General features: G+C 38.6%; 1 protein-coding gene and 1 pseudogene across 6 annotated transcripts in view; both read right to left on the minus strand.

Annotated features, from left to right (window-relative positions):
* HS6ST3 (heparan sulfate 6-O-sulfotransferase 3) overlaps positions 1–21,282 on the minus strand; it is a 637,323-nt gene that overhangs the window by 158,066 nt on the left and 457,975 nt on the right. The gene's annotated exons all lie outside the window — the stretch shown is intronic.
* On the minus strand, positions 10,364–11,463 carry LOC112826578 (ubiquitin-conjugating enzyme E2 variant 3 pseudogene; annotated as a pseudogene).

Here is a 21,282-nt window from a genome sequence, read left to right on the forward strand (position 1 = left end):
TGCTCACAAAGTGTCTACAAAGCAAATGATTGACAGAAACTAACACGAAAACACATCATTTTGAAATTTCAGAAGGGAAGATATTAGCTTTGAGCAATACAATACTAGCTACCTCCTCTAGATGGCTGAACAATGGTTACCCAAAGATATCAGTTCCTAATCTGGGGAATGGTAAATTTGGAAAAAGGGTTCTTGCAAATGTGATTAAGTTAAGGCTCTTGGGATGGGGAGATTATTCTGGATTATCCCAGTGGACCCTAAAAGCAACCACAAGTACCCTTATAAGAGAGAGGCAGAGGGAAAACTAACACACACAGAGGAGAACGTAATGTGAAGGCAAAGCAGAGACTAACTTGGAGATGCTGGCCTTATGTATTTCAAGACTGCTCATTTCCTGCACCAGAAGTTACCCTGTCCCCCAGAGGACTGACAGTGGCAAATGCCTTTGGCTGAATCGATACTTAATCACCAGGATGGGTCCTGGATCCATGTCCTCCATAGGGCAACTGCCATAAAGGAGTTCCCAAGCGTATTAGTTTCCTAGGGCTGCCCTAACAAAGTACCACCAACTGGGGGGCTTAAACGACAGACATTTCTTTTGTCTGGAAGTCTGGAAGCTGGAAGTCTGAGTCAAAGATGCTGGCAGAGTTAGTTTCTTCTGAGGCCTCTCTCCTTGGCCTGTAGATGGTGTCTTCTGCCTGTGTCTTCACATGGCCTTCCTTCTGTCTTGTGTCCAAATTTCCTCTTCTAAGGATACCAGTCTTCTTGAATTGGGCTCCACCCTCATGGCCTCATTTTAATTTAATCACTCTTTAAACAACCTGTCTCCAAATAGCGTCATATTCTAAAGTAATGTGGTTCAGAACCTCAGCATATAAATTCTGGGACAGGCACAATTCAGCCATTAATGCTGTTATAATTTATTCAGTCTTAAAATATTTTTATCGAAGTAAAATCTAAAGATCTTATAAGTGCTTTTTGCCAGGCAGAGCTGTCCTCCCTGGGGTCCACCACTGATGCTCCTTGGCCATACCATCCTATACCTGGGATGGTAAAAACAAAATAATAGGGGTGCCTGGGTGGCTCAGTTGGTTAAGCATCTGCCTTCAGCTCAGGTCATGATCTTGGGTCCTGGGATCAAGCCCCTCATCGGGCTCCCTGCTCAGTGGGGAGTCTGCTTCTCCATCTCCCCAGACTCATGCATTTTCTCTCTCTCTCACTCAATCTCTCTCTCTCTCTCTATATATATATATATATATCAAATAAATAAATAAAATCCTTAAAAAATAAAGTAAAAACAAAAAGAAAGTAATAGTTTTAACAGTTAGAGTATTACATAACTTACAGTGAAATCAGCACTCCCTGCCCCACCAGCCCCATCTGTAATAGTTGCTCTTCCACAGTAGCCACTTTCAAATATTTTTCCTTGTCATTTATGCCCACATTTCTGAATACCATGTTCAAACTTCTGTTAAGTTTTTCATTGTAAATATTATGTGTTGGCTCCATAGTGTAGAATGTAAAGCTTTTACTCTCTTGTACCGCTTACACACATTTCCCATCCTGCCAAATGGTTAGTCAATATTTACTTTACTGTCACTATGTATTGTTCACAGACAATCCAGAAAGGAATTATGTTTCCTTTCTTTTGCTATATTTTGTTTTATGTGGAGCTTAAAATTGCCTTCATTTTCTCTAAGTGTTCAGGAAAACCCTGTTAAACTTCAGAGCTTGTTCTTGTTTGCACTGGGAGGTCTGATCCCAGGTATAGGATGGTATGGCCAAGGAGCATCAGTGGTGGACCCCAGGGAGGACAGCTATGCCTGGCAAAAAGCACTTATAAGATCTTTGGCTGCACAAACACCACAACACATTCTTTTTATGTTAGCTGTTCATTATCCATTTGGCTCAGCGGGCCCTCGACCAAGGGCCAATGGATTATTCAAAGAACTAAGAAAATATTTGATTACCTGAAACAAACCTGATTCAAATATCAATAAAGAGTTCAATATATTATTCAATGAGCCCAATCTTTAAACCGCCTCCATCTTTATTCATACATCTAGCTTCCATCTGATAAGCATAGATGAACTATCCTGGATAGATGTGGGGTCAAAATACTCCACTCGTGTGCACTGGATACCATCCCCTCCCTGGCATTTCCTTTCTCTCCAGCATCACCATTTCTCTCTTCTACGGAATCGTTCCCACTAGTATACATTCTTGCTGGTAGATCTCATCCCTGAAAAACATTCACTCTTGACCTCACATTCCCTTCTGCTGCCATCCTGCTCTCTATTCCCTTTTCTATTAAACTCCCTGAAAAGGATGTCTGTATTCACCTAGCTGTGCTTTTCATCTGCCATTGTCTCTTGAATCTACCTCAAACAGACTTTGTCCCTATTACACCACTAAAAATGACTTTGCCAAGGTCAACAAGGACCTTCTGTCATTTGACCTCCCAGCAGCATCAAACACAGCTGGCCACTCCCATCCTCTTAAAGCATTTCTTTATTTGGTTTCCAGGACACCACATTCTCCTAATTTTTCCATTCATCTCTGGCCTCACTTCTTTGGGGTCTTTTTTGCAGGTTCATCCCTCTCTTTTCAGACCTCAAAATGCCAAAGTGCCCCGAGGCTCAAGGCTCGGTTCTTTTTATATGTAACTTCGCTTTCTATATCTACTCCTTCAGTTAGTTCATTCCATCCCACCGTTTTGAAGATAATCTATGAACTGATGGCTCTCACATGAAAGTCTCTAGCCTCATTTTGTCCCCTCAACCCCACATCGGTGTATTCTCTGCTACTGAATCCTCAGTTCCTTGCTCTGTCTCCCAGACCCACGTCTCCCTCACTCTTCCCGGTCTTAAGGAACACCAGCACCACTGGCTAAGTCAGTATGACAACTCTGATGACAATTTCCTCCAGTTGCTAGAGAAATTTTAACATTTTTTTATTTAAAAGATGTTATTTATTTATTTGACACAGAGAGAGTGAGAGAGAGAGAGAGCATAAGCAGGGGGAGTGGCAGGCAGAGGGAGAAGCGGGCTCCCTGCTGAGCAAGGAGCCCGATGCGGGACTTGATCCTAGGACTCTGGGATCATGACCTGAGCCAAAGGCAGCCACTTAACCAACTGAGCCACCCAGGCGCCCAAGAAATTTTAACATTTTTAAATACTATCCCTTTCAGAGCAGGATCCAGGGCAAAACAGTACAAATATTTTAAAAAAAAATTTTTTTTAAGTGGTCAAGAGACGAAAAGTATATCCAAGTATAGGAAAGTTGAAGAGCCACCAAATCTTATATCCAGCTGTTCAGAAATAAAATAAGAAAACAGAGGTTTAAACCATCGCTGGAGAGACTACGAGGTGCATGAAGGAGGAGAAATGGGCCACTGAGGAAGCGGAGCCACATCATCCCTCTGAGCACTTATAAGATGTGGGTTGGTAACAATCTGTTCTGGAAGATTTCAAGACATGTCCTCCCTAGAGGGAGGAGGAAGGATCCAATGACCTCCTGAGGGCCCATATAACTCCTAGATTTACAGTACACCATTACATTACCACCACGCTTTAGCGACACAGTGCAGTAAACAACGTAACATTAAACCAGCTGCCATCTGGGACCTTTCTTGGCCTAAGCAAACTCAGTAGCTGGCTAGGGTTTACACCTAAGGAGGTATTTACACATGTGTGTGCCTCCAGCATTGTTTAATACAGTTTTATTTTATTTTATTTATTTTATCTTAATACACAGTGCCCTTCCAGTTTTCTTTTAAGTCTACCACAAATAACAGGTTTTAGCACATCAGGTGATATTTTGCTTCCTGAAGCATTTAAATTAATTTTCTATTACCAATGCAAATGTGTACTTTCCAATTTACCCACTGCACAATAAAACCTAATTTAAAGCAATTAATGTTCATTAATGGCCCCATCTGCATGTTTATCGCTTTATCCTTAAATACTTGAGACATGGTATCCATATTTTATAGCTCACTTCTTATCAGCAAGAATTCTTATCCTCAAGGGTAAATGTAAGACTAATGTGCCAGGATCTCGTATCTTTATAAGAAAACTACATTGCCTTTCTTTTCTTTTCTTTTCTTTTTTTTAAAGGCTGGATGAACAGGTTGAATGTACATAATACCAAATGTACCTAATACCAAAAAAAAAAAAAGGCGCAGGGGAGGAGGGGCGAGTTACACTTGTGTGCTCACCTCCCATTTCTGCCTTCCCTTTTCCCCAGAACTGGTGGGCCAAAGCACTGAGCGTGCACCACCGGCCAGTTCAGCAGCCCCCAGACAGGATTTTTCCAGGCATAGGATGGGATGCAGGGGCAGTAACACTGAGAGGTTTTCCTACCCTGCCCCCTTGAGCAGCGCCATGCCCTGCAGGGAATGGGCCAGAGGGTGGCGCTTCTTAGGATGTCAGAACGCATTCTGAGCATGTGCCTTAGTGTCAACTAGGCATCGCTTTGCCACTTAATTCCATTAGCTGTGTACACTCAAGGACATTGTCTAAACTTTTTGATCATCAGTTTTCTCACTCTGCGTGATTAGGTTCTTCTCAGGACTAAGACAGTATGCTAAAAGGTAAACAAACACAAAACCAACATGTCGTGTATAAAAGGGTAGGTTCCACCCGACCAGACTGCCTGGGTTCAAATCCTGGCTTCACCTCTCACCAGCTACGCGTGAGTGTGTGTGAGAGACCTCTCTGTGCCTTGGTTTTCTCATCTGCAAAATGGGCATCATAACGGTATCTATCTCAAAGCGTTCTTGTGAGGATTAAAAGGAGTTAATATGTTCAAATAGCTTAAAACAGAGCATGGCAAATAGTTAGGACTTGGTGAACATTAGGAAAAAAACAAAAGCAGTCGGTACTTTGAAAATAACAGCCATTTTTATTAAAGACATTTCCCTAGAGTCACCGTCTGTGGTGTTAAATTGTGGCTTCTGGGCTTAGAAACAAGAATCCTGGCATAAGGGCATACGCAGGTGGCTAGTCTCCCTACCTCTCTCCCCCAACCTAGAGGAAGGCATAGTAAGTACCTCTTCCATGACACTATTATATCTAAAGCCCTGACAGCCAAATGCATGTACAATTCTGGAAAAAAAAAAAAAAAGAGGGGGGAGGAAACCAATAATATGTTTACACCATTGTAACAAGAAAAGCAAATTAGTTTGGAAGGGATTTTTTTATATAATGTTACTGAACCAGGACCAACTCGTCTGATTTCTCTGTTCTTTAAAAAAAAAAAGAAAGAAAAGTTAATAAATGTTTCCACACGTGTGATTTCAATGAAATTTACATTTACGAGTCATTATCATTTTGGCGGAAGGCAGAATGATATTCGGCTTGTCACTGGAGGGGCAGATGGAGATGGAGTTTAGGAAGTTGACACACTAGCTGACAGAAATGAGTAAAATTTACGTCCCAACCAACCTAATGCCAAGCAATTATCTCTGAACTAGGATAACAAATGTGCTTTTTTATACTCAAAAGATGACATGCATTTTAGAAGTTTCCAGAAGGCATATTTTCTGTAAAGAAGCAACTGCTTCTGCATTCAACATTTAGTACAAGAGTTTAATTGGATACTGACCCTTTCAGAACATTTGTTACAAGTTAAAGTTAGATATTAAGAGAATAGAAAAATCTACCTGAAGTGGTGGCTACTTTTGGTTATCTATTTCTGTGTTTAAATACGGCCTTACAAATGTACTTTTACTTCATATTCAATACTGTTTATAGACCTTGGCATTAGCAAAATATAAATTACTCTATGCACAATCCATAGTCATAGTATCTTGTGAGTATCATAAATAAAACAAATACAAATGGAAATCTGTTGTTTATCTTGGCTTAAAAGACCATCTATCTTAGCATGAGAAAGACGTTTCTGATTCCATGATTAAATGACATCCTACATAACAAAAAATCGGCAAATATACTGGTGTAATTCATCACGGATGACACTGTATAATTAAAATGTATTGATATTATCCTTTAAGACACTTTAAATGTCTTACAGTGTAAACTTCAAATGTTTTGGCTCATAAATTTATGCTATATAAAAATGTCACCTAACTAGATGCTTCGTCCTATCTACAAATTCTATATCTTGAAACAAGATGAAATAGTTATATGAATGACTTTCATCTACTTATTCTTGTGAAGGCATAAAGTATAACTACTATTTGATTAAGAAGTAAAATTCTGAATGTTACACATAAGTCCAGAAAGATACATTCACAGCTTATTAGAGATGGAAATGACCATACTTACTCTCTAGATCAAACCCCTTGTGTTATAGAAATAAGGAAGCTGAAGCTCAAAAATATTGCCGTGCCCTTCTAACTGAGATTTTAAACAGTAGTGATCATAAGGAGAAAAAGAAAACACACTCAGCCACGTAAAAATTAACCATATCCCTGCTTAATAGTAGCACAATCTTAATCTAACAAAAATAATGGAAAGAAAAGAATACCAGAAAAAAATCAGCATGAATGTAATGTATTTCAGTGAATTGATGATGGTCCTCTGATGTCAAAGGAAAGGGCAAAAGAAAGAAATAGGTAAAAAAGAAATCATGTCGAGCTCCTGCTGTATGCCCAAATCACCGTAACATAACTTATTCCAAAAGACTTAGTAAGGCCTGTGTTTACACTTACTAGTCAGTGTCCTTGAGCGAATCAAGCCCTATGAATCTTTGATCCCACATTTCAAAGTGAAGGTAATAATACCTAGAGTTACTGTGGGGACTAGGCGAGATAATGTATGAAAAGTAAGAAGTTATTCATGCAGGATAGTAAGACTACTGTGCTCTTAGATCTTCAGATGGGCTCTGTCACTCATACCTTGTGACCACATCATGACACTTAGTCAGTGGCAGAGCTGGGACCCAAATTATGCCTCTCTAGTCCCAAACCCAAGCAATTCTCCTATATTTGGCTTCAAGACATTTGTACATGTTGGTCCCTCTGCTGGGAATTCCTTTCCCTACCCCCCTGTCCAACATCTCCAACTGCCTGTTAAATCCTGTTCATACTTCACAATTCATTTTAAATATAACTCTCAGTGATCTATCCCTGGAGCTTCCACTATATATTCTCTCAGTATTCCCATATTTTTCCTTTGTTGTACTTATTAATAATTAGTCTTCTAACTATTTTTACTTTATTTAAAGATTTTATTTATTTATTTGAGAGAGAGAACACAAACAGGGGGGAGCGGCAGAGGGAGAAGGAGAAGCAGGCTCCCCGCGGAGCAGGGAGCCCAGACGCGGGGCTCGATCCCAGGACCCTGGGATCATGACCTGAGCCGAAGGCAGACGCTTAACTGACTGAGCCACCCAGGCGCCCTCGCCCTCTTCTAACTATTTTTAACTACTGTTTCTACTGAACTGTATAAGCTCATGAGAGCAAGGGCCATTTCTCTCTTGCTGACCATCATGTCTCTTATCCTTGGGAAGGTATTTGGCACAATGTAGGCATCCAACGAAAATTTGTTGGATACATCAGTGAAGGCATGAATGGATAAACAAAGAATGAAAAGGAGCTTTGGATTGGCAAATATTTTTGATTTTGTTTATTAATGGCAGAATGCTGATAAGGTCTCTGAGGAAGTCAAAGGACTTCATCCGGGGCATAAGCAAGAAGTGCCCAAGAAAAGGAGAAGGGGCAATTCTGACACTGGGAGAAAGAAGATGGAAAGATCACTGGAGATGCACAAATATTTTCAAAGGATCCCTTCATAGATATGCTACTCTCCGCGAAGTAGAAGGTAGCAGGACGGAGATGGGGTTTTGAAGAGCTTTGTGAAAAGAATAGAAGGTTCAGAGTGAGAGCCAGAGAACTGCCAGGAGGCATCAAAGCATTCAGCCAGTTAGAGACCATGAATTTTGAATGTTACCAATCTGTACCAGCTTGGATAGTATTTTCTGCGGCCCAGTTCAAAACTACAGTCTTGAAGACTGATGTTTAGATTCAATATAAAGATGAGGAGAAGGATGATGATAACAAACGTGGACTCACTGTTCCTGTCAAACACTACAGAGTTGTTTCTATAAATTATCTCATTTCTTACACACACACACACACACACACACACACACACACACAATGTGTATATCCATTTTTTTACAGATGAAAATACTAAGACTTTTTTATATCATTTTTAAGGTATAATTCACATACCATAAAATTCACCCACTGCATTCGTAGAATTAAATGATTTTTATGAATTTCCAGAGTTGGCAACCCTCACAAGTCAGTTTTCAACCATTTCTATCACTCCAAAAAATTCCCGAGTCTGTCCTCAATCCTGCTTCAACATCTGAACACAGGCAACCATTGATCTCCTCTCTGTCTCAGGAAATTTGCCTTTTCTGGACATCTCATATAAATGGAATGTAATATTATAGAGATTTGTGTTTTTGTGTGGCTTCTTTCACTTAGGGTAATGTTTTTGTGGTTCATCCATGCAGTAGCATGTACCAGTATTTTGTTCCTTTTTTGTTGCTGAATAGCATTTAATTATATGGATACACCACATTTTGAAATTCATAGGCATTTGGGTTGCTTCCAGTTGGGGACTATTATGAATGGTGCTGCTGTAAACATTCACATACAATTCTTTGTGTGTACATATTTTTTTACTTCTCTTGTGTAGATTCCTAGAAGTGGAAGTTGGCACTACAAGACTGTGTGGTAAGGATATATTCAACTTTTTAGGAAACTCCCAAATATTTTCCAAAGTAAATGTATATCCCTGACCAGAAATGTATATACCAAATGTGTTTTGTGTGTCTTTTGAGACAGCCATGTTGTTTCTGTTCTTTATTCTCTTAATACAGTTATTCAATTAGTTGGTTTTCAGCTGTAACACCAAGTATGCCCTCCTAAGGCAAATCTCACACACTCATGGTATAGAATCCTTTTGATATGCCACTGAATTTGTTTTGCTAATGTTTTGTTGCGGAGTTTTGCATCTATATTTTTGAGGGATATCCATCTATAGTTTTCTTTTCTTGCGATGCTTTTGTCTGTCTTTGGTATCAGAGAAATTCTGGCCTGAAAAAAAAATGAGATGAGAAGTGTTCTCTTTTCATCTATTTTATGAGTTTGTAAAAATTGTTATCACTTTAGGCATTTGATAGAATGCACTATTGAGGACATGAGAGGCAGGACTTTTGTTTGTGGGAAGATTTTAAATTACTAATTAAATTACTTGTAATTTAATTGTAATTACTTACTCATCTTTTCTGACTTTCTATTTCTTCTTGAGTCCATTTCAGTAATTTGTAAACACACAGTTTTCTACTTTAATCTTTATTATTCCCTTCCTTCTGCTTATTCTGGATTTAGTTTGCTTTTCCCTTTCTATTTCTTTTTTAAGATGGAAGCTTAGGTTATTGGGATTGGAAACCTTCTTCTTTGGTGTTATAAGCATCTAGAGTTATAAATTTCCCTCTAAGCATTGCTTTAATTGCATTCCATAGTTTCTACCTGCTTTGTTTTAGTTTTCATTCAACTCAAAATAATTTTTTATTCCCTTTTTGATTTCTTCTTTGACCCATGGGTTATTTAGAAGTATATTAGTACCCCAATATTTGGCACATATTTCTTTCTGTTGCGGATATCTAATTTTGTTGTGGTGAGAAAATACACTTTGCCTGATTTCGATTTTTAAAAATCGTACTGAGAATTATTGCATGGGCCAGCATACAGTCTATCCTGTAGAATATTCCATTCCAAAAATATGTGTTCTATAGTTCTTGAGTGAAATGTGCTACAATATCAGTTAAGTAACACTGGTTGGTAATGTTGTTCAGTCTTTTATACCTTTGCTGATTTTCTGTTATGTCATATTGATTATTGGAGTGCAGTACTGAAAACTCCAACCATTTTTTAACTGTGTATTTCTCCTTTCAAATCTGTTATTTTTGCTTTAAGTATTGGAGGTCTCTATTATTAGGTGTGTATACATTTATAATGATTATATCTTTCTAACACGTTGACCCTTTTAACATTATGAAATGTCTTTCTTTGTTTCTAATGATATTTATTATATTGAGGTTTACTTTTTTTGATATTAATATAGCTACTCCAGATCCGTTATGGTTACTGTTTCACAGTGAATCTTTTTCCAACCCTTTTACTCTCAAGCTCTTTGTGTCTGCATCTAAGTTGCATTTCTTCTAGACAGTACATAGGTACCACAAAACACCAAAGAAGCTGTGACTTTTTTCCTCATTAATTAGCATGCCAAGGATTTAAATTACAAAGTTAATGAAGACACCCTCCACCTTAACCAAAGAGTTGTGAGAATAGGTAATGAGATAAAGAAGTTTTAACACCCTATTCTCTGGAAATTTTGGATAGCTTTCCTTTTAGGTTATCTCTGCAATTTGGAATTAAATGTTTAACTCTTCTGGGAGAACACATGATTTTTAGTTTCTCAGTCACTTTATCTTCTTTTACTATGGTTTTGATGATTTCAGATACCCTATTAGTTCTAAGGATACATGGAAAATTTAAAGAATGTTTCACTATTCATGTCATAATAGTCCTTCTCCTAAAACTAAAGGAAGGTGCACCTTTTTCTTATTGTTCACAAAACTGTGACCCAGATCAGTGACTGATATGCCAACAAAACAGGTATGTGACATTTTACCCTCAACTTTCATGACTCTGTTGGACCCTGCACCTACAGGTAATGATTCATTGCTTCTTTTTAGCAGCTTATTGTGGACATTTTATCTTCTCCTTGCCCACCAATAACACGTACTCTCTTTCCAAAGTCTGTGTTTTCAAAACATTTGTAATGATAGATTGCATTCACTATGAATAGAATTGCATCCAATTCCAGTCTTTCAATTTTTAGGAAATGCACTGTTTCCATGTCATTTAGGTTATTATTTCCACTGGCTAACATGCAACAAGCAGGACACTGTGTTAACTAAAATGTCACAGGACTGGGACTAGTGCTCTGAATAAATCCATATTTCCCTGAAGCTCAGGAATGTAGGCCTGAGAACTATCCAAGGAGTTAAGTGTGAGGAGCAACACCTTGGAATGAGCAAAGGCAGACACATCTTTGTTGCTCTCTACTTTGGGAAGGCTGAGATGTCAAGGTCATCATGTCTCCTGCAGACCATTCTAAAATGTCTAGGAGGACCATCCTTTTGCAATGTCATTGCTGAAACTGCTAGTGTCCAAGCAATGCATAATTATCTGACTCCAACCATAGTAAATTTATGGGCTGTTTTATTCTCATCATTTTCCCAGGTCTTTGAATTTATGTCTGAGACACCTTCATTGATTTTTGCAACCTAGGCGAGTAAGTCTGCCTGCCATGCCTCATCAGGTGATGACAAGGAACACAGCGGAAGTACTTCTTGAAACTTTGAAATCATTTATTTGATTAACCTAACAATTACAGATTTAGGATGGCTCCAATTTTGGAACTAAGACACGTACTTAATGTTTAAAAGGTTACTATAATTTAAAGTTACTAAAGTTACTGAAGATTGGAGGTCTCTTCTAAATTAGAGTCTTGTCCCAGGTAAGGCTCATTTCCTCATGAACAAGCTCAAATGACTTTATGTTTGTCAAATAAGCTAAAATGATATTATGCTTGTTAAGCTTTTATTATTTATCAATAAGGAAAGATGTTTTTATAATAATTTATAATTTTCAAAGCATTCCATGTCCATTAATATGCTATATTCTGTTATAATTCTGAGAGGTAGGTGTTATTGTGCCCAAATTATAGATGAGACCAAGTAAAATGGCAGAATTTTCATTGAAATTCAGTTCTTTTGATGCTATGTTAATGCACTTCACAGTATATAACAGAGCTTCTCTTCATTAAAAATTTACTTGTCTTGATATTCTTACAGCTTTTGTATGGAATAAAGATTCATAATGATTCAGTATACATAAGAGAGAAAATAAATTTAATAAGTGAATTCATAAGCCATGGGGATTAAGTAAATTTTAGTGCATCTATAAATTAAATCCTGTCTATTCATTAAAAAGGCATTATGTTGAATATTTATTATCATAAAAATATAACCATAATATACTAAGTGGAAAAGAAATTTGCAAAAGACTATGCATATACAGAATAGGCAGTCCAGAAATAGATGCACACATATACAGTCAATTGATTTGACAAAGATGCCACTAAAATTCAGTAGGAAAAAAATTATTTTCAAGAAATGGCTCTAGAGAAATTGAGTATCTATATGAGGAAAAAAAAGACCTTTGCCTCATTATTTCACACCATATTTAAAAACTAACATGAGGGGTGCCTGGATGGCTCAGTTGGTTAAGCGACTGCCTTCGGCTCAAGTTATGATCCTGGAGTCCTGGGATCGAGTCCCACATCGGGCTCCCTGCTCAGCCGGGAGTCTGCTTCTCCCTCTGACCCTCTTCCCTCTCGCGCTCTCTATCTCTCATTCTCTCTCTCTCAGATAAATAAATAAAATCTTTAAAAAAATAAAATAAAAAAAATAAAAACTAACATGAAATGGTCCAAAAAACCAAATGTGAAAAAAAAAATTTTTTTTTTCGATCCCAGGACCCTGGGATCATGACCCGAGCCAAAGAAAACAGAGTATGTTCATACCTTAGGGTAGAAAATAATTTCTTAATTAGTATGTAAAAGCAATATATATCAAATAAAAACTGATAAATTATAACTCATTAAAGAACTAATTTATCAAAAGATACCAGGAATGAAAAATAATCCAAGAGGAAGAGAAGATATTTATAATACAAATATCCAACACAACGCTTAGTTTAGTATATCTCAGAAACTCCTACAAACTTGTAAGAAAAAGTTAAACCTACTTTTTTTGAAGGAGGGGGAGGGGTAGAGGGAGAGGGAGAGATAGAATCCCAAGGAGACTCCACACCCAGCACGGAACCCAATGAGGGCTTGATATCATGACCTGAGCCTAAATCAAGAGTCAGATGCTCAACCGACTGAGTCACCCAGGTACCCCACAAACCTACTTTTTAAATTGGACAAATATACAACATACAGGCACTAAATAAAAAAGAATATCCACATAACAAAGTAGCAAAAACCAATATAATTAATCATTAATGAAATGAAAATTAAACATTCCTTTTAGCATAGCTAAATCCAGAAGACTGATAATATCACTTGTTGGCAAGAATGTGGAGAAACTTGAACATTCATATCTTCCTTGAGGAAGCCAAACTGGTGCAAGCAAATTTGAAAAACTCTTTGCCATTATAACCCTATGATCCAGCAATCACACTCCTAGGCATAGTCCTAAGAGAAACAAGTGTATATATCCATCAAAAGACATGTATGGGAATGTTTAGAGAATTCTCATTCATAATAGCCAGAAATTGGAAACAACCCAAATGTTTATTAATGGAAGAACAGATAAAGAAATTGTGACATAAAATAGATTAGTAGACAACATTAAAAATTAAACAAGTTAACAATACATAAAATAATGTGAATAAATCTCATAAGACATCATGTTGAGGCACCAGACACACACAAAAAGTTCACACAGTGTTATTTCATTTTTATGAACACCAGTAATAAGGCATAATTAATCAATGGTGATAGAGTAAAAAAATCATTACTACCTCTAGGGGGAAGTGTACAACTGAACATTCTAGAATGCCAGGAATGTTCTTAATCTTGATGTGGGTGACAGTTGCATGCAACTGCAAAGTCAGATGTTGCTTCAGTTTTGATGTGCTTCTTTATGGCCAATGCCTCTTAATCATTTTATTAAAGCCTGAGTTCCACTACTGGTCATGGTGTGCCCCTTCTTCTTCACAATTGTCTGGATGGTAACTTTGAATACTGAATTTGCACGTGTTAAAACGGGGTTTTAGAACAGACGCGCTTCCATCCCTCTCTCTCCACTTCTTTTTCCACGTCTACTGCCATGCACAATTCTGAAAGACTCCACTGAACACTTCTGGTGTCAGCATGACCACAGCCAGGTGGCTTCTTCACAAAAGTTCCTTCTGCAAAAGTTGCCAATAGCATCTCTAAACCACCAGCACTCACAGCAAAGCACTTTTTAGACTTCCCCCAAAATTTCTTTTTCTTTGTTCTTTTTTTTTTTTTAAAGATTTTATTTATTTATTTGACAAAGAGAGAGAGACAGAAAGTGAAGACAAGCAGGGGGAGTGGGAGAGGGAGAAGCAGGCTTCCCGCGGAGCAGGGAGCCCGATGCGGGGCTTGATCCCAGGACCCTGGGATCATGACCCGAGCCGAAGGCAGACGCTTAACGACTGAGCCACGCAGGCACCCCTTCCCCCCAAATTTCTTTTGAAACAACGATGACAAGATACACTTTTGCATTCTTGTTCCAGTCCCTTCTTGTTTCCTCTTAAAAGTGAATGAGTTCTAGATGTCTTTCTCTTTCTAAAATTATCCTTATTATTTTTATAATTTTGCTTTGCAATAAATAAAAATAAGAAAAGAGTATCTCTTTTTGCTTGTACTGAATAAATATTAGAGCTGGCTGAATTTTACCTTTCTTCTTTTCTTGCTTTGCTATGTGAGGCATGTTCCAGAAAAAAAAAAACAAAAAACAAAAACAAAAACACAGCCATAGAGATACATGCATTCTCTCTCTCTCTTACACACACACACACACACACACACACACACACACACAAATTAAAGGAAGTCCGAGTAATCCATTTGGCTCTAACACATCTAGGTTTTGACAACCAGCATCCAGTGGAGAGGCATCCCAAATATGGCTTTAGAGCAATAATGACATTGTTTTAGGTATAATATACATAAACCCAGTCAGTTTGCTATGAGATTTAAGATTTAGAACCCACCTAAATCTTGGAACTCAGGCACATCAGCCCTAGTTTCTCAGTATAGCCAGTTTGTTTAAGGACCCAACCAGCATCCCTCTTTTGCCCCTCTTTCTCCCATTCTACTATGGAATGGCTCAGAGTGGAGCACTGGCCAAAAGAAGAAAGCTTTATGGTAGCCCCTATTTTAAGCCCAGAGCCTTGGCCCCAAACACACCTCTTCCATACCATCATACTTAGGTTTCATTTAGGTTCTGGATCCTTATTCCAGTCCCAAATTGAGTAGAAGTTTGAAATAGGATTGAGAATGAGTTCCAACAATGTATTTTTGGTCTATCTTTTGAAGATCGGTTCACTATCTAATAATTTACAGATCTGAACTTCTGATTTGTGATAGGAATAAAATGAGGTTTCCCTATAACAAATGAAAGGGTGTGTGATATAATTGGGATATTGTAAAGTATCCCAAGAAGTCATGGATGGAAAGCATTAATGGAGAATAAATTACTAATTGCATTAGCGGTCGGCTCTGCTCAACTCAGCATACAACTTTTAACTATACCTGGCATCTAGTCCCATTGCTATAATTTATTTTTCCTGCCTTTTTAAAAATCACGAGTTATTTTTAAATAATGCTTTTTCAAACGTAGACCGAAGATGATCTTCATAATCCTCTCAGGTTATGAACAAAGGCACAGAAATAGGAGTCTAAATTGGAAGCTCTGGAGGGGATTATATCTATTGCTATGTTTTATACATTATCTAATTTCCTCTTGGCAACCACAGATTCTGAATTGTAATTGTGGTAATCATAATAACAATGAAAATGAGTGACATCTTTTACTAGCATGAACTATGCTCAGCCCACTTCTTTGTTCTTGAGATGTTGGATCTCCTTCCAGAATCTGTAGAGAGCCCTGAACAGCATGATAGAAGGCTGACAAGTAAACAAGTGTTAGAAGACACATCTTTACTTTCTATCATCAAATTGTCTGTCTCTCTTTCTTTCCCAGCCATCCTCACCCAGTTTCCAGGACCAAAATGTGCATGCGGCACGTATGGGAGGGACAAGATCTGTGTGTGTTTGGTAGAGTTTCATTTTACTCTTCATCCACAATGCCTGGTTTTTCTCAGCACTAGCAATGATACTCTTCAGTGCATACAATCAGTATTTTCTTTCTGGAGACAGCTCATTACTGATATAACAGACGGTCTTCGAACAATCCTGTAAACGAAAGGACTAGTTGTTGTTGTTGTTGTTGTTGTTTTTATAGACTTCCAAGAAGACTATTTTGGGATAGATACAAATGAAGAAAACCTAAACAAAAATCAGCAAGCCTTCATTTTGCAGCCTGTTTACAAGTTTCAAGTAAGAACTCAATGATGTTTTGAACATCAGTAATGATATTTTCTAATGCATTCACCCTCCTGGAGATCAGCGGTAATCTTGTGTGTTCTAAACACTTTGGTATTCCCTATTGAACTAGACTTTGAAGCACATTTTTTAACACATCTGCAATGTCCCCTGATTTAGCCCCCTCAAGGAAGGTGGACGACCAGTTGCACTGAAGAGCATACAGTAAGGAACTAAGATGCTCATTTTACTCTCCCCTTACAGATATTGGCAGAGAGAAAATATAAATTTAACAGTGTCCTAGGGGCTCAGGTGAGCTATTACCTCACTTATAAACACCTTAAAAATAACAAAAATTGCTGGTAAGCCAGCCAACTCAAACAAGAAGTTCCTTCTTCAACATTTTGTAATGTAAACTCTTGAGGGGAGAAATTGATATTGCCCTTGTCAAATTAAATAATCGCTTCAGACACGTTAACTCCAGGCTGTTTCCTAATAATGATGGCTTGAGGAACAGGCACATCTGGTATGTGTAAAAGAGATAAAGATGGAATGTGTTCTTACATTCATAATTAAAAATGGACCATAGAGGGCGCCTGGGTGGCTCAGTTGGTTAAGCGACTGCCTTCGGCTCAGGTCATGATCCTGGAGTTCCAGGATCAAGTCCCGCATCAGGCTCCCTGCTCAGCAGGGAGTCTGCTTCTCCCTCTGACCCTCCCTCCTCTCATGTGTTCTCTCTCTCTCTCTCATCCTCTCTCTCAAATAAATAAATAAAATCTTTAAAAAAAATAAAACTACTTTCCCCTTACATTTAAAAAAATAAAAAAATAAATAAAAATGGACCATAGAGGGTCTGGTTCACTATAGATTTCCTTTGCTTCAATCAGAATATTTATTTTTTGCAGGTGGTGATTTTAAACGCAAAAGTTTCTAAAGATTTTATACATTGCCTACAGTTCAGCCTCAGTTTCTTTGGGAAGGGGTGGAAGGTAACAATCAGTCATGCTCCATGAATAGACAATTGGGTCCTTCCAAACTTCTTGGTTCAAGACCAGGATGAGTAATGAAGTGAGGATCTCCTGCCTTCATGTTTACCTCAGAAAAGATTTTAACAAACACCAGACCCCAAATAGTACTGACGTTTAAAAAAATATATATATGTCTTTTCAAAAGCAGTTTTATTTTCTTGCACAGCAGTCAACCATGAGAATTTGGTTGTCAATCCATTGATGATTATTATGATGTGATTTGAACTTTGTGAAACCATAAGAAAATCCCCCTCACTTCCTCTAGCAGTGCTGCTTGTTTTTATGGCATTTCTAAAGAGCTACCAAATATGAGATCAAACATGGCCAGCAATGCCTTTTTAAATTCAGTTTTAGAGTAATCAAGAGTCCTATTGCTGACTGCAGCAATATTTTCAGAACCCATAGCCCACAAAGGTCTTCAAAGACTAGAGGCATAATTCACAGATTGCTAATTATCTGTTTGAATTCCATCTTTCTTCCAAAGAAGCATACAAAAAATATTTCTAATGCACTGTACGAACAAGAACAAATAGGTGAGATGCTTTCAATCCATAAGCCTACATATCAACAATTCAATAGAAGGTGACAATGGTTATTTTAACCATCAGAATGTTTTATTGTGTGTACAAAGTACATCAAAGCAGAGCCATATCTTAAGGAACCAGAAGGCAAGAGATAGGTGGGCAGACAGAAAGGGAAGGAAAGGAGAGGAGGGTGGGAAGGAGAGAAAACGTGTGTTTGTGCATCTGTTCCTGGGCCTCAGACTGCAGATGGGGATTCACTGATGTGGTGACTGGCAGGGAGTGAATCATCTATGTTTGAATGGGGGTCAGGTGGACGGATGGATTTACACTCAGGGAAATCCTTTCTTCACACAGAAGAGTCATCTAGCATGCCCTGGCACTACTTTGCCAGTGTTCCAGAAGGCCTAACCTCTTCTTGGAGAGACGATCGCTCCCTGAGATGAAAAGAGAGTCAGGAACTATTAAGAGGGTTGGCCTGACTCACCAAAAACTAATGATGTAATATATGGTGATTAACATAACAATAAAAAAATTAAAAAAAAAAAAAGAGGGTTGGCCTGACAGACATGTGCCAGAACGTGTAAGATAAAGGGACAAGGTCAGGAACTGGAAAAGCACCATTGTTTCTGACCCCATCGGGAAGCTTATGAGATGCTCTCACAGCTCACAGCATGTTCCCTGTGCCAAGAAGTACCCAGGTCACCACTTTCACACACGTGGCCCATGTCCTGCACTAGACAGCCATGAGACCGGGATGCTCTGACCTGTACTTCCTGTTAGTTAACTATTGAGCTTTCGCGATACATTTAGCCCAAGGGAAGGCAATGGCACTAAATTTCTATTATGTACTAGGGATCGCATACCAAATTTTATATATATACATACATGCTTACGTGTGTGTATAGAGAGAGATGTGTTTCTATATGTATCTCTACAGAAAGACTGTACTATATGACTGTATTATACAAAATGGTAGAGATTTAATACAGTATTATATATATACCTACAAGTGTATACACACACACACACACATATATCTACTATACACATACACACAGAACAGATATATAGTAGGAACTTACTACGGTATATTTTATACATGCACAGACATGTGTATATATATATATATATGTATATATATATATACATATATATATATATAGAAGGTATTATGTGACTGCATTATATATAATAGAATTTAATGCAGTTTATATGTGTGAGACTATATACCTGAGACCAAATATCAGGTATTAAACTTTTACATATCTGATATTTGTCTTGACTATTAACATATAAAGTCAAATATTCATTCCACATCCTGCATTCCTTCATTCCACACTTACTGAAGGCTTTCTTATGAACAGAGAATTGGGCTACATACTGTGGGGATAGAGAACCAAAGAGAATATGCTTCCTGTGGTCCAAATGAGCTTCAAGCCACATGAGGGAAAAGGCATGTCAATAATCCAATGAATACAAAACGTATGAAACAGGTACCTCAGTGCACACAAAGCCAGATGCTGAGAATGTCCAAAGGGAGGAGGGATTGTTAGGACCTGATCCGAGGGTGGGAAGGAGACAGAGAAATGTTTCTTGAAGAAGATGCTTTTGAACTCATTTTAACTGCCGAAGAAGGAGTAAGAGTTCTACGAGCCAAGAGAAGAATGTGAGCCTGAGGTAAGGAGGGTATGGCATGCTCAGGGATAACAAGTAGATTTCACTTATCCGGAGAGGAGGGTGCAGCAAGGGAGCCAAGCCAGCGGTAACAGGAGGCACAAGATTATCCATTGGTGTGGATGCCGTGTTAAGTCTGTATCAGAAGATGGGGCCATTATGGGATCTGGTCAGGGCCGATAATGTGGAAGACAAGGCATTTTAACTACGTATTAAAAGATAAATATGATTTCTATAGTCAGAGATGTGATGAAAAAGAACGTTCCAGGAAAACAGGATCGCATTAGGAAAGGCGCCTGGGTGGCTCAGTTGGTGAAGTGACTGCCTTTGGCTCAGGTCATGATCCTGGAGTCCCGGGATCGAGTCCCGCATCAGGCTCCCTGCTCAGCGGGGAGTCTGCTTCTCCCTCTGACCCTCTTCCCTCTTGTGCTATCTCTCATTCTCTCTCTCTCAAATAAATAAATAAAATCTTTAAAAAAAAAAAGAAAGAAGAACATCTAATGTAGACTTAGGGAATGGTGTAAGTATGATAAGAAAATTTGCTCACTCCTGGCGCATACTATGGGTCAATAAAAATTTGTTGAATGAATGAATACGTGATTGATTATAGAGAAGTAAGGCAAAGAGAAGTTTCAAAATCTAGGTTGCGGTCAAACCTTGAAGTCTAGACTAACAAGGCAGGCCCTTATCCAGTAGCCAATGAGGAGACGCGAAAGAATTTTAAAAAGGAAGGAGGGACAGAATCGACACCGTGATCTGGAAAATGAATCTGGTATTTAGTAAATGTTGGGTTAGAGAGCTGTGCTCACACAGAACAGGCTGTTCCTGTACCACCAACTCACGTTTGCCGGGATTGAGGTAATAGTAGGAACGTGAAGGACAGAATGTATGGAAGAAACATTGGAAAGACAGAACCATCTACCACTATTACAGCGTTATCAGACGACCCACCCACATATAGCAGGGTTTGCAGGCTGATAGGAATGCACCCATAGGCCTACTTATGGCTGCTGTTGCGGTCTTCACACCTGGCTTCCCCTGCTGCGCCATCCTTGTAGTCCAGTCTTCTGACCCTTTAGCTCTGTTACCTGTTTCCAGGCAAGCTCCACATGCCTCTTGGACTTAAAGTAAGTTCTACTTCCCGATTTGCTATTCAGCACTCATTATTGTACTCCTTCTGTACCTGATTATTTCAGATAAACATAGCCCTCATGCCAGCCTCAGCTTCTAGACCAAAACCCTAAAGGTGGCCCACTCGTTTAGAACCTATCCTATTCTTTGAGCACTTTAGAGGAAAAGCCACCAAGGAAGGACTTAGAGAAGGTCGGATTTCAGTATAGATTGAAAATGGAAAGGAAATAAATGTCAAAGACGATTTGTCTTCCAAGGCAGATCATTCATTCCTAGGTATTTATACAGTTTCCCACTGCATGCCAGTCATAGCTCTTCATGATCTACATAAATCAGGGAAGCAAACGGCCAACAGCCCTGCTCTCATGTAACTTCTAGGTGGGGGAGACAAATAAACAATAGGTATCATAAAAGTAGAAATAATGTAGCATGTTTGAAGATGTTAAGTGTTGTGGAAAAAGTAGAGCAGGGTATGGGGGTATGAGCACTGAGGGAAGAGGTGAGGCAGGATGCTATATCGAATGAGGTTGTCAGGGCTGACTTCATTGAAGAGAGGTGATATGAGCAAAGCCATGAAGGAGATGGAAGAAATTAGCCATGCTTGTATCTGGGGGGGGGAATATTCCAGGCAGAAGGAATACAAGAGCATATGTGGCAAGTTCAATGAACAACAAGAATGGCAGTATACCTACTTCAGGGTAAGCAAGAGAGAGTAGAACAGGAAATGAA

Source organism: Callorhinus ursinus, unplaced genomic scaffold, assembly GCF_003265705.2.
Source record: "Callorhinus ursinus isolate GAN/ISIS: 27379988/994484 unplaced genomic scaffold, GSC_fseal_2.0 scaffold7, whole genome shotgun sequence".
NCBI classification, from domain to species: Eukaryota; Metazoa; Chordata; class Mammalia; order Carnivora; family Otariidae; genus Callorhinus; species Callorhinus ursinus.